An 11,248-nucleotide genomic window follows, 5' to 3' on the forward strand; every position below is an offset into this window, starting at 1 on the left:
GTGGGGATAGCAGGAACTATCAGACAGAAACTCTTCTGCAAGTTTAGTGCAAAACCACGCACCTCCACAGAGGTGATGGCAATGTCATCAGCTGCTCCAGGGAGATGTCGAAGGGGCCTGCCCTGCAATCACGTTGCTTCCTCAAAGAGCAGCGCAGCACGGGAGGATGGCAACTCTGAAAGCAATGTCCTGTACACATGAAACGGCATCAGTCAGACAAGTGGCCTCCCTGCACACCTATACTATTCTCAAACAGCAATAGCTGTTGGCAAGTATTTCAGACAGAGAGTGCATGTATCTCAAGTCCATTGTGTTTTCTCCAACAGAAATGAGAGATTTTACAAAGATGGGCTTGCTACATATTCTGAGTCAGTTCGTGGCTCAGTGTTTGAAATAGAATAGGAGATAACATTAACTGAAAATAGTTTGGTATTGGTTTCAGAGGTAATTAGTTTCCCTCATATCATCAGCTTCAAGGGTTTCAATATGTTACTAATTTTCAGCCACAGAGCATGGCTTTTTTAAGCAATCAGATGATGAAAGAGTCTGTGTATGTTGCTTTTGTTCAACAGCAGACCTGACTTTGAGATACCTGAAGCCAGTTGTACTGCAGCATTTATTTTCACGATTTTCAGACTCTACTTTTCAAATTACAGTGATCATTTTAAGGTTAATACTCTCTCCATTGCCTCCTGAAAATGATGATTTCTATTTTGTCTTAGCATAGAAATGAAAGAATACAAACTGACTCTTTATTCTTTGGCATTATTGTGCATGCTGGGTTAACTCAAAAAAAGCCACAACAGCTGCAAAGCACTACTGCAAAGCCCAGACTTTGGACTAAGCAATTTAAGGTAAGCTTTCACAAACATTGAGGTTTGACCCTGACCAGTCACCATCAACTGGGCAGAACCACTTTCTTTATATGTATTTTAGCATGAAGCCTCCATCAGCCTCCTATAGAGGCTATTTGTATCGGCTTGATAAGCTCTTTTAAGAATCAGTCTTCTCCGTCTTCCTAACTCTTTTCTGGAGAATAGGCAGTAAATACAGAGTGCAGAAGGACCAGGAGTTAGGAAGGAGTCATGGTGGAATTGTCATTAGCGCACCTTTAAAGGATTAAAGGCTGCAGTGCAAGAGTGGGCTCTATACTAGTGTGGAAAGGATACACCAGTGGTGGGCTAGAAATTGACCTTAAGGTGATCTCGTTTGCTGCTATTGACATATGCCAAGTGTCTTCCATCCACTGGAAGCCAGCAGAAGCACTATAACAGTTCCCTAATCAAAAAAGTGAAGAACTAATTAAAATCCTATGTGTCTCCAACCGGCAAGAAAAGGCAAGCGAGAAACGTATTCTCCTGTGTCATAGTAGGACCTACCGAAACTGTCCTGAATAAGCACACAGCAGGTAGGAATGGCTCTTTGCTGGCCTGTAGCCTGTTTGAATTAAAGTTTTTTGAATTGTTATGCATGCTAAATTAGCTGAAGTAATCAATTCTAGAGTGTCATCGTGGTTCACTTCATTAATAAAATAACACTATGCAGCAGGACCTACAAAGCACAGTTGGCTGCCAGTGTGCTCACTCAGTATGCCCCGAGTCTAAATAGATAAGTTAATTCTTCCTAGGTACCATTTCACAATGAGCAAAGTATTGCTCTTTAAAAAGAAAAATAAATATTAAAACAGATACACACTTGACATTTGTACTTTGTTGGCGTATCTCCAAGTGCCATGTCTTCCATGGTTGTGAAATTAGCAGCTGCTACAACTATAGACTTGTGGCTTGGCTTGTTAAGATTTTGTGGAACTGCAAAGTTTTTCCAGCAAAGTCTCTCTTTGTGTTTGTTGATTATGGTTTCCTTTGAGGTACCTCCACATTTTTATGTCCATTCCTTTAGTGTCTAGTCTTTCTTTCCACGTATTTACTTAGCTGCGGTCTCTCACATTTTTTCCTTATTCTGAAAATTGATTTCTCACCCTCACTAAGCAGCATTTTAATGTGTTTTAAAGCAAATTCAGGTGGTGTTTAGGTCTCAGGATGTATAAGTTGTTGAGTTCATTCTTTGCTTTCTGAATTCTAGCAAAGACCAGTCCTCTGCTTCTGACAGTGTTGAATAAACAACAGCAGCAAAAAGCTGGGTTATTCTATTTCATGTTTCCTTCAAAAATTATTTGGGGCTTTGTACAGTGCTACAATAGTATTGAAATGCCCCAACGAAAAGATGGTCCCTGAATTAAAGAGCGTAACAGTGATTGTGTCAGAAGTATGACAAGGTATATTAAATAATGTCTAAACATGTAACAATCAAGTTGTGAGATGACAGCCCCACGAAAAATAATGTAAAGGCAGTGGGTGAAACCTTGATTCTGTAAAAACTGTATCATCCCATGCTACAATGAAGGCAGCAGTTCCCTTTTAAGGAGAACATCACCAAAGCACATTGCTTTGTAAAAATGCTAACGTGGTCCTTAAAATTATTCTAAACAGATACTTTTAGATAAGATATGGAAGTATTAAGGCTGTTGTGCATAGCACTGGTGAGACTTTATCTAGAGTACTGAGTACAGTCCTGTTTACAAGAAAAGAACTAAATTATTTCAACTTGTTTAGGTGAGCAGAGAAAAAGCTGAGAGGGAATATGCATGCTGCTCAAAATGTAATTATGAGGACAGATACAAAGGAGAGGATAGCTATTCACCCAGACAACAATGGATTATGAACAAATGTACAAAGAGGAACAGGACAAGTTGTAGGCTGGAGGTCAGCAGAGACTCCCTAGCCAGCAGAGCGGGCAGATTCTTGCAACCACGTTGACAGGACCGAACCCAGACTACTACTAGGAGGAAGCTGGGTAAGTTTATGAGGATCATTGTAAATCACACTGCTGCAACAGCAGACATTATTTCAGCCCTGATGTAGAGAATGGGGGAAACAGGATGTCTTCCCAAAGCTTTCTTTGTCCCACATGTAAATTTTGTTCTCATGAGCTCTAAATTCAATGGCTCAGCAGATCCCTTCTAGTCTTGTGATCCCATTTTATGCAGAAATTCTCCACTGCTTGAAGGGTGGTGAAAGAAAGCACAAAAGTATTTCAGGAAAAAATTACACTGATAAGCAACAAAGGATAATATCAATGATTCCTAAATGGAGGGGCCATGTAACAGTCAGTTTTTCACAATGCTGGGGCTAACGCTATGAGCTAGTGGGAAACAAGGGTACTCAGTATATCACAGAAACTGCTCAGTGTTTTGAAGATTTAGCATCTCCTAAATAAATAAATTAGTTCTGTGGTTTACAGTTCAGTCCTGGTCTCCTGACATGAAAGGCAGTGTTTTCACTGATGTCAGCAACACAGGAACAGGACAGGTTTTTAAGTGAATTATGTACCTAATGAATCAAGTGGTTTGTCTTCATCATTCATTATGATTTTAAGCCAGATGCAATGTTTCATTCAAAAACATGATTTCTTCTTCTGTGATAAATGGTCTGCTTCTAAACCTTGAACTTTCATGAAAAGCTTTGGAGTTTTGCTTTTAATCTTTGAGGTTTTCCCTGAGAACAAAAAAAAAAAAATAAATTGAATTCTCTTTTTGGCTTTCCCTATAATTTTATTTTTGTCATTGAACACACTGAGAGAAATTAACTCAGGATTCTTCCTCACAGAACTGAAGTGCCCTCATCCTCATTTACCTCTTATATCTATTAACATAAAATATTTTATGCAAATTGACTGTATTAGAGTTCTGCAAATGAACATGTATTTTTCCTGTTCTCACTTTTTGTACAAATGGAATTTCGCTGTTGTCATTCTTGAAGTTGTAGAGCTCCACTAACTGCTGTGGCACACAGAAATCTCCTCATGTAACATTAATAACTTCAAAGGAAAACACCCATTTTAAAGAAGGCCTAAAGCTTGGCAGAAGTAGTCCCTGGCTACATTGGCCTGACACACAGACTACTTTGCAGACTTTGAACACGTGTGTTGCTGCCTCAGGCTGCACAGGGAACAAAGCTCCGTTTTCCTCAGAAGACCCCAGAATATCTGGGCAATTCTACAGCAGAGACCATTTTCTGGGATTTTTAAAGACCTCAGAAAATGTCTCTGTTGTGCCAGACACACCTACACACATAAATTTCCTTCTGTTCATTTTTATATGCTCCCTGCGAATGGTGATAACGTGACTCTCAGACTCTAAATCACTTAAACACTCATTACCCCAAGGAAAAACATACCAATTATTAGTGAAGGGCAAAGAGAGACAATCATTAATGTGGCAATACAAACATTTTAGTTAATTGCTAAATTAGTCCTAATTAATTCAGTTATTCCTACCTAGAATATTGCATGCTGCTAATGAGGAAATTTAACAACAAAGGCCTGAGCTTCAAAAGATTGGTACAGTAGAGCTTCCTTGAAACTGAGAAACTTTGTGCTGAGAATTTTGGTTCAGGCACATCTCTGCTGGTAACTAAGGGTCCTAGGGACTGGTGTCCATCAGGAATAGGCTTAGCTGGAGCAGAATAGCTGGGGCACTGCTGCCATAACTGTACCACTTTGAAATGGTTTCCTTTCTCATCCCCCCAAAAAAAAGGATCCTCACAGAATAGTGCATGATGGAAGCTTTTAACCAAGAATTACAGAGGATATTTCTGGCTTGCTTGCCTCAAGCCAGATAGTATTAGCTCCTATTAGAATATCTGTTTCAAGCAGCACCAATATTTCAATAAAGCCTTCTACCCATGTAATGATTAATAAGGTTATACTAAGCACCCTAGAGGCAGAATATTCTGTTTGAAAAATGATAAACCATTTCCATTACAATATCTGTAATATCCTGAAGGTTGTGAGTAGGGCAGCAAAGTTCTATATATTCATTCAAAGGAGTAAAGAGTATATTCATACAACAACAGTAGTTTATAATAAGGGCTGAGGGGCTAGGAATATGTGAAAACTGTAATTTTTAGAACCTGTTAATCATTTAAATTGCTTCTAAATGCTTTTGAAGAAGTAGAACAGTGTTTTTCAAATTAAAGTTTTCAGCATGCTTGCTTCTGCTGGATTCATAGTCTTTTTTTTTTCTGGAATTATTTGTATTTCGTACTCCCAGCACTTCCTATATGAATGGACAGAAGGACAGAACACCCTTTTTGTGACGATCATGGAAAACACACAAGTTCATCTCAGCTAAGGATGTTATTGACTTGGTTCTCTAAACTACAAATTTAGGATATTAAAGCCCTACAACACAGAAGCTATGCTATACCATAAAGCAATATTTTCCCAGCGTGGTGGGCACAGTGTGATTAAGACACACAAAACATAGAAGACTCCACACTTGAGACAACAAGATTTGTTCTAGTCTGCTCCTTTGGTATCTTTAAATTTCTTCCTTCCTGAAGCAGGAAGGCTGTCCATACCTCTCCTCTCCTGGGTTGGTGGAATTCAAGAAAAATCCTGGTCTCCCTCCTCTTGCCACTGGAGGCCTCCTTCAAAAGTAGTTAGATGTTCAAACACACTCTTCTGCATCTATATTATCTCCAAAATACATTGTAGCCTAAACAGCCCCATACTTCTACATCTTTCCTAGGGTTCTTAAGCCTCCTTGCACTACCCTTCACCACCTCCACCTTTGGATATTTTGAGATATCCAGAGTCTAGACCCCTCAAGCCCTCAAGACTTTAACACACTTGTAGTCTTTTTTCTGTTGTCTCTTTACAGCTGTTCTTACTTTAAACTTACATAGCATTTCTCAGTCATGTGCTCCATCTGGATATTGCAACACCCATACAGAATTAGCTTCAACAGAGTTGTATCCCCCATAAAAAGCAAAAGAACAGACAGAAGTATGGGTTACAAGCCCAGAAGACATCATTATACCACCCGTATAATCCACACCTTACCAACATCACTCCCTGACTCATTAAATTACCCATTAACTACTGGTTAAGCAAGAGTGTAGCTTCTAGAAGGCTGGTGGCTGCCTTTCATAACTGCAGTTTCCCTCTCCCTCAGAGACCTTCATTCTAATCAGCACAGAGTCATGAACAAAATTGATTCATATCAAGTATATACATGCATACTGGTCCCATAAAGGAGAGCACATAAAAGTGTTTTTCAACAAATACAATAGTTAAATTGCATTTCTAAGAGGAAAAAAAAAAAACAAAACTTTCTTGTCTATAATAATTGTAGACTTATCACTTTGACTTCAGTTAGACTTACCTCCTGCTTTATTCTAAGAAGACAACTCATTCCAGCAATGAATGCAAGTATTCATAAGCACACTGGTATCCTTCAGGCTGAAAGACACTTCTATAAAAGTAATACATACAATACTAACATGACAAACTACTTGGATATATTCAACTATGAGCAGATAGATTTAGATCCAAAACAAACAAATTCCATTATATTCAGTAAGCTTTTTTTTACCTTCTAAACATAGGTTAAATTGGTGGGTTTTTTTTTTTTCAGTGAAAGGCAGATTATCTCCTGAATTTGTCAAGAACAAGAGCAGTTTTCCAAGGAAGTGGCCATCCTGACTCATATTCATTTCATTTAAGTAAACTGCTCTGTTCTGAAATTTCCCTTTTATTCTCCTTTGCCGGGAAGGCAAGGAATTTAGTTCTATGTCGATAGGACTGAGCTCTTGCCAGGATATACCTAAACTATTTGCCTATGCCACGGGTTACCCAGCTGACCAGACATGAGCACAGTGTTGGAGGCAGTACTGGAAAAAGCATTGGGGATGGGTAGCTTCCAGAAATTAGTTTAACAAATTACTCCTCCTAATAGCATAGTAGTATATAACATTGAGCATTGGGTTCCTGACTGCATTCTTGTTATTTAAAATACTTTAAAACAACAGTTAAGATGAATGACCATAAGGTTATGGGGCAACTAGAAAATTATATTGTCATTAATCAGAACAAAAGAAATCTAAACTGTTGTGACTGCCATAATCTGTGAATACAGTAGGCAAAGCCTTGTGCTTCAATGCAGTTTATTGTCAAATCACAGCCTAATAGATGCCAAATTAAGATTAAAATTATGAAAGAAACTATTTGTAAAACATGTCGCTACAGAGCGTAGTTCAGAAACAGAATAAGTTATCAGAAATAACATTAAAAGGTTCAAGTATATGTACATCTTTTAAAAAAATAAGTAAAATACACATTAGAAATCTTCCCCACTGTTAAGGAGCCCAACGTGATGAGCCACAGGATTGTTTTCCCCCCCGTAAATGAAAGAATGTAATTCATGTTAAAATAAATAAAGATGTGAACTGATTGTGAGTAACAGCTTTACCAAAAGTCCAAATGTAAGTGAGGAAAAGAAGTTGCAGAGATTCAGAAAAGGAAACCAAAATAAACCTATCTTGAAATGCTATTAAGAAGTGATGAGAGGAAAGTTATAAGCTGGTAACTCTCTGTGTTTTTCCCCATTATCTTATGTGTCCAGCAGGGGAACTCCACTGAGAGAGTTATCCAGAACAACAGCCAACATCCCTGCAAAGACAGGATATGTGAGAAGACTTGTTTACATGAGTGTGTTTTAACAAAATATTGGAATAATAATTAGTTCCTTGAAATAGTCTGTTTATTGCTATTCCTATATTTCCTACAGTATCTAGTCAAGCATGGTTCTTCTACTGGTTAGGCTTTATGACACCTGAGTTGATATAATGGTGAGAAACCCACTGGGTTCACAGACATCTTATTTGTATGACTTTAAAAAAAAAAAAAAAAGAAAGAAAGAAAAGGAAAAAAAAAAAAGATACAAAACTAAAGATGAAAACCAGAGTAGAGAAGGATTTTTTCTATTTCAGGCTTAGCTCAGCCCTCAGAAAAAAAAAAAATAAAAAAATTAAAAAAAACTCACCACAGGAACTTCGCTTTTCTATTTCCTACAAGTCTTGCATGGGAGCAATTAGCTTAAAGCATGTGACTCTGTACAGCACAATTCAAATAGCACAAAATATTGAAGCTGAGAGCAGGCTTGACATTCAGAAGACATATGCCAAAACCTCATAGTTAATTTCGACATTTTTTTCCCTTGTCTGAGGAGAAGGTGAGCTGCAAGAAGAATTATGTTCAAATATTGCATTTTTATTAAAATAGGTTTACAGAACCACAGAGAATAGGAGAAGTAGCAAGGAGTGCACTTTCAGTAATAAACCAGACACATCCGGGGTACAGGGTTAATCTAAGAGACAATCCGTAAATGAAATTGTATTCATTTTAATTCAGGCAAGTGTAACAGAAGACTGTGCTGTTTCAAACAAAAATTAGAAATCTCTCAAGTAGAGAAATATTCTGCTAATCCTACGCCGTACATTTTTAGGACATCTGGAGTGCTTTGTTCTTTGCAATTCCCACTTCTCTCCTAAAGATCATTATTAAAGTGTCAAATAAAAACTGCTGGCAAGCCCTAAGTATTTCATAACAGATTGTGCTATCTTATATGATAATACCTCGTTAGGGCGTGAGACGACGAAAAACAATATGTGGAAAAACATTCAAATCAGAGAAGTCAATACAAAGCAGAATAAAAGTAGGAAAAGTGCTCTCTTTGCTCCTTTTCAGTCTCCAGACAAGTTCACATCACCCAAAGGAAATGGCAGGAGTCTCCCTGCACTGAACAAAGTGCTGAAGAATACCCTGAGAGGAAGGAACAATCATGAACTGAAGGGAAGATAAACAGATGCCCAAGAAAAAAAAAAAAGTCCAGACCTTAGTTTCTGTAGCTTTCATGGCAACTCCCCAAATACGAGCATCCATACCTTGGAATTAAAAATAAAATAAAATAATTGGAAAAAAAAAAGCTGCCAGTCAACTTTCCAGATTTAGTAAGTTTTTAAAATAGTCTATACGTTTCAGCTGCTATGTTTCACTCACTGGTCCTTTAACTCATTTTGATGCCAGCATGACTTTATTGAAACCAGCAGAGTTACAGCATAACAGAGCAGAGAATTAGGCCCAGTAGTGTGATTGCTGGTTGGTAGACTGAAGGAAAAACAACTTTGTTTCAGTTTCACATAAGTTCTTTTAATCACTGCACAGGCTAAACTAATCCAAAAGACATCAGGCAATTCCTGTGCTTGGAGGACATCAAGTGAGCTGGATTTCTTTTTTCCCTAGTCTGAGACGTTACTAAACTAGCACGAGAAGTAATCTGGACATCATACTCACTGAAGACACTTCTAATCCCACAGATGTGATTAGCAAATTAATAGAACGGAAAGCCAGGAGGAACCAGCGGGTCATCTAGTCTGCCCTTTCACTGGCAAATTTCATCCAGTCTCTGAGGCTAGTAACTTGTATGTCTGATTAAAGCATTCCCTTTCTTTCAGTTAAAGCATATTTTCCCAAATTATAAACAGATCTGAAGATCTTGAAAGAAATTCATTATATCCCCAGTGGTTAAATTCATGTTTTAAATAATTATTAAAAAAAAAAGTCTTTCCAGGAACGTCAGCACAAAGAGCAAAGATAAATCTGGAAAATATGCCACATCACAGATAACTGTTGCCCCCGCCATTAAAAGGCATTCAAGCTGGTAACATGTAGAAAACCTAACAAATGGCTTTTACCCCCAGCAAGCCATGTTCTGCTGGAGATGGGGCTCAAGACGCCTTCTCAGGACAGCACCAGGAGGCTTCCGGGACTGCAACTGCAAAAATCGCAATTCTAATACAATTCCTGAAGAAACATCTCACTTCCAGGCTAAGTAATTCTCTGCAGCTGCTTGGGCTTCATGACACCAAATAGTGACTTGCAGTTCCCAGAATTAAGTAGTTTGCTACAGCTGGTAACCGTCATTTGCAGGAATAGCCAGGGCTGAGAGATCCCCAGCACTAAAATCTGTTTGTAGAGGTCATATCATTATGCTGCTTGACTCAACTGTTCTTAAAAATGAGCATTTACTGTGCTATTTAACCCAGTATTTATTCCAATATATCTAAAGACACCAAATTGTTCCCATTACACAATGACAATGGATTTTTGTGCTTTTTACTTTTTCCAGGCACTCGATCTCCAGATGGTGGAAAGTGCAACCAAAGACACTGAGATTATTTGATTGCCAATGCATTTCCAGTGCCCTGCAAATCATTTGAAGGGGCTGGGGTTTTTTGTGTCTTTTTTTTTTCTTTAGGATAGAGATTGTAAAAAGCATTTACCTGTTTGACAGAACCGTTTTCATTTCATAAACTCAGTTATAGGAAAGCTGGACTGCTAAGAAAGAATATGCGATAGAAAGACAGGAGACTGCCACTCCTACCAATTAATCTGAACGCTCACTGTTGCTGAACACAGGCAGGTTTCTCTTTTTCAGTTTCTATTTAATTATTGTGTAAAGTAATGCCACAATATCCTTTACAATACCCCAAAATTCACTGGAGCCTCACTAGTTCTACAAGCAGACCTGAGGATTTGTGGCTACAGGAGTGGTGACAAGTGACTTAATGGGACTCACATCACTAAACTGCTTCACAAATTCCACTCCTCAAAATCTGGCAATAGCCATAATGTTGCTATGCTCTGTTTTGATTAAGGTATATGAGGCTTATAAAAGCTAGGCTAAAGTTTTGCCAGAATTAAAGCAAAAATTCTGAAAAAGGTCCTAAGTAACGAACTCAAACGGCATTTTGTAGAGGCTGATGTGCCACATTAATTTAAAGTCCCATAAAATAAACTTGACCTCAAATTGGTCATATTTACCCTATTAAATCAGGTGGGTTTAGGAAGGTCTAGAGAAAAATCACCACCAAAAAAAACCAGCTCAGATTATACTGGTATTTCACAAATCATTGCAGTGCTGGTGCACGTACCCACTTTTGGTGCCTCCAGCAGAGTGGTGTGAGCAGACACAGACCTCCTACAGCATCAGATTTAAAAGCTGTCACCCCCTGAGAGAAATCCCACATATACAGCCACAGCCAGCTTCTCCTGTGAGACAAGGATGGAGCCGGCAGTGACTGCCCACATAGGGCCCAGATCTTCATATTTGGCAGATCCGTGAATGGAGAAGGCCATCAGGTTCTTTTCCTCTCTTTCTTCTGCCACTCAGCCATGAAAATGGCTGTAGTTGGGCAGGAGAGGCTCTGTCTCGTGGAAGATGGCTAATTATATTGTCCTTTGGAAGCCAGTTACGAAGGAACTGATGACGTCATTAAATTATACTTGAGGCTCTTTTATGTTTTTGAAACCTGAGGAGCTTTGGGGAGCAGCATGGCTTATATGA

The sequence above is a fragment of the Chlamydotis macqueenii genome, chromosome 3 (assembly GCF_036417535.1).
Source record: "Chlamydotis macqueenii isolate bChlMac1 chromosome 3, bChlMac1.mat, whole genome shotgun sequence".
Lineage (NCBI taxonomy): Eukaryota > Metazoa > Chordata > Aves > Otidiformes > Otididae > Chlamydotis > Chlamydotis macqueenii.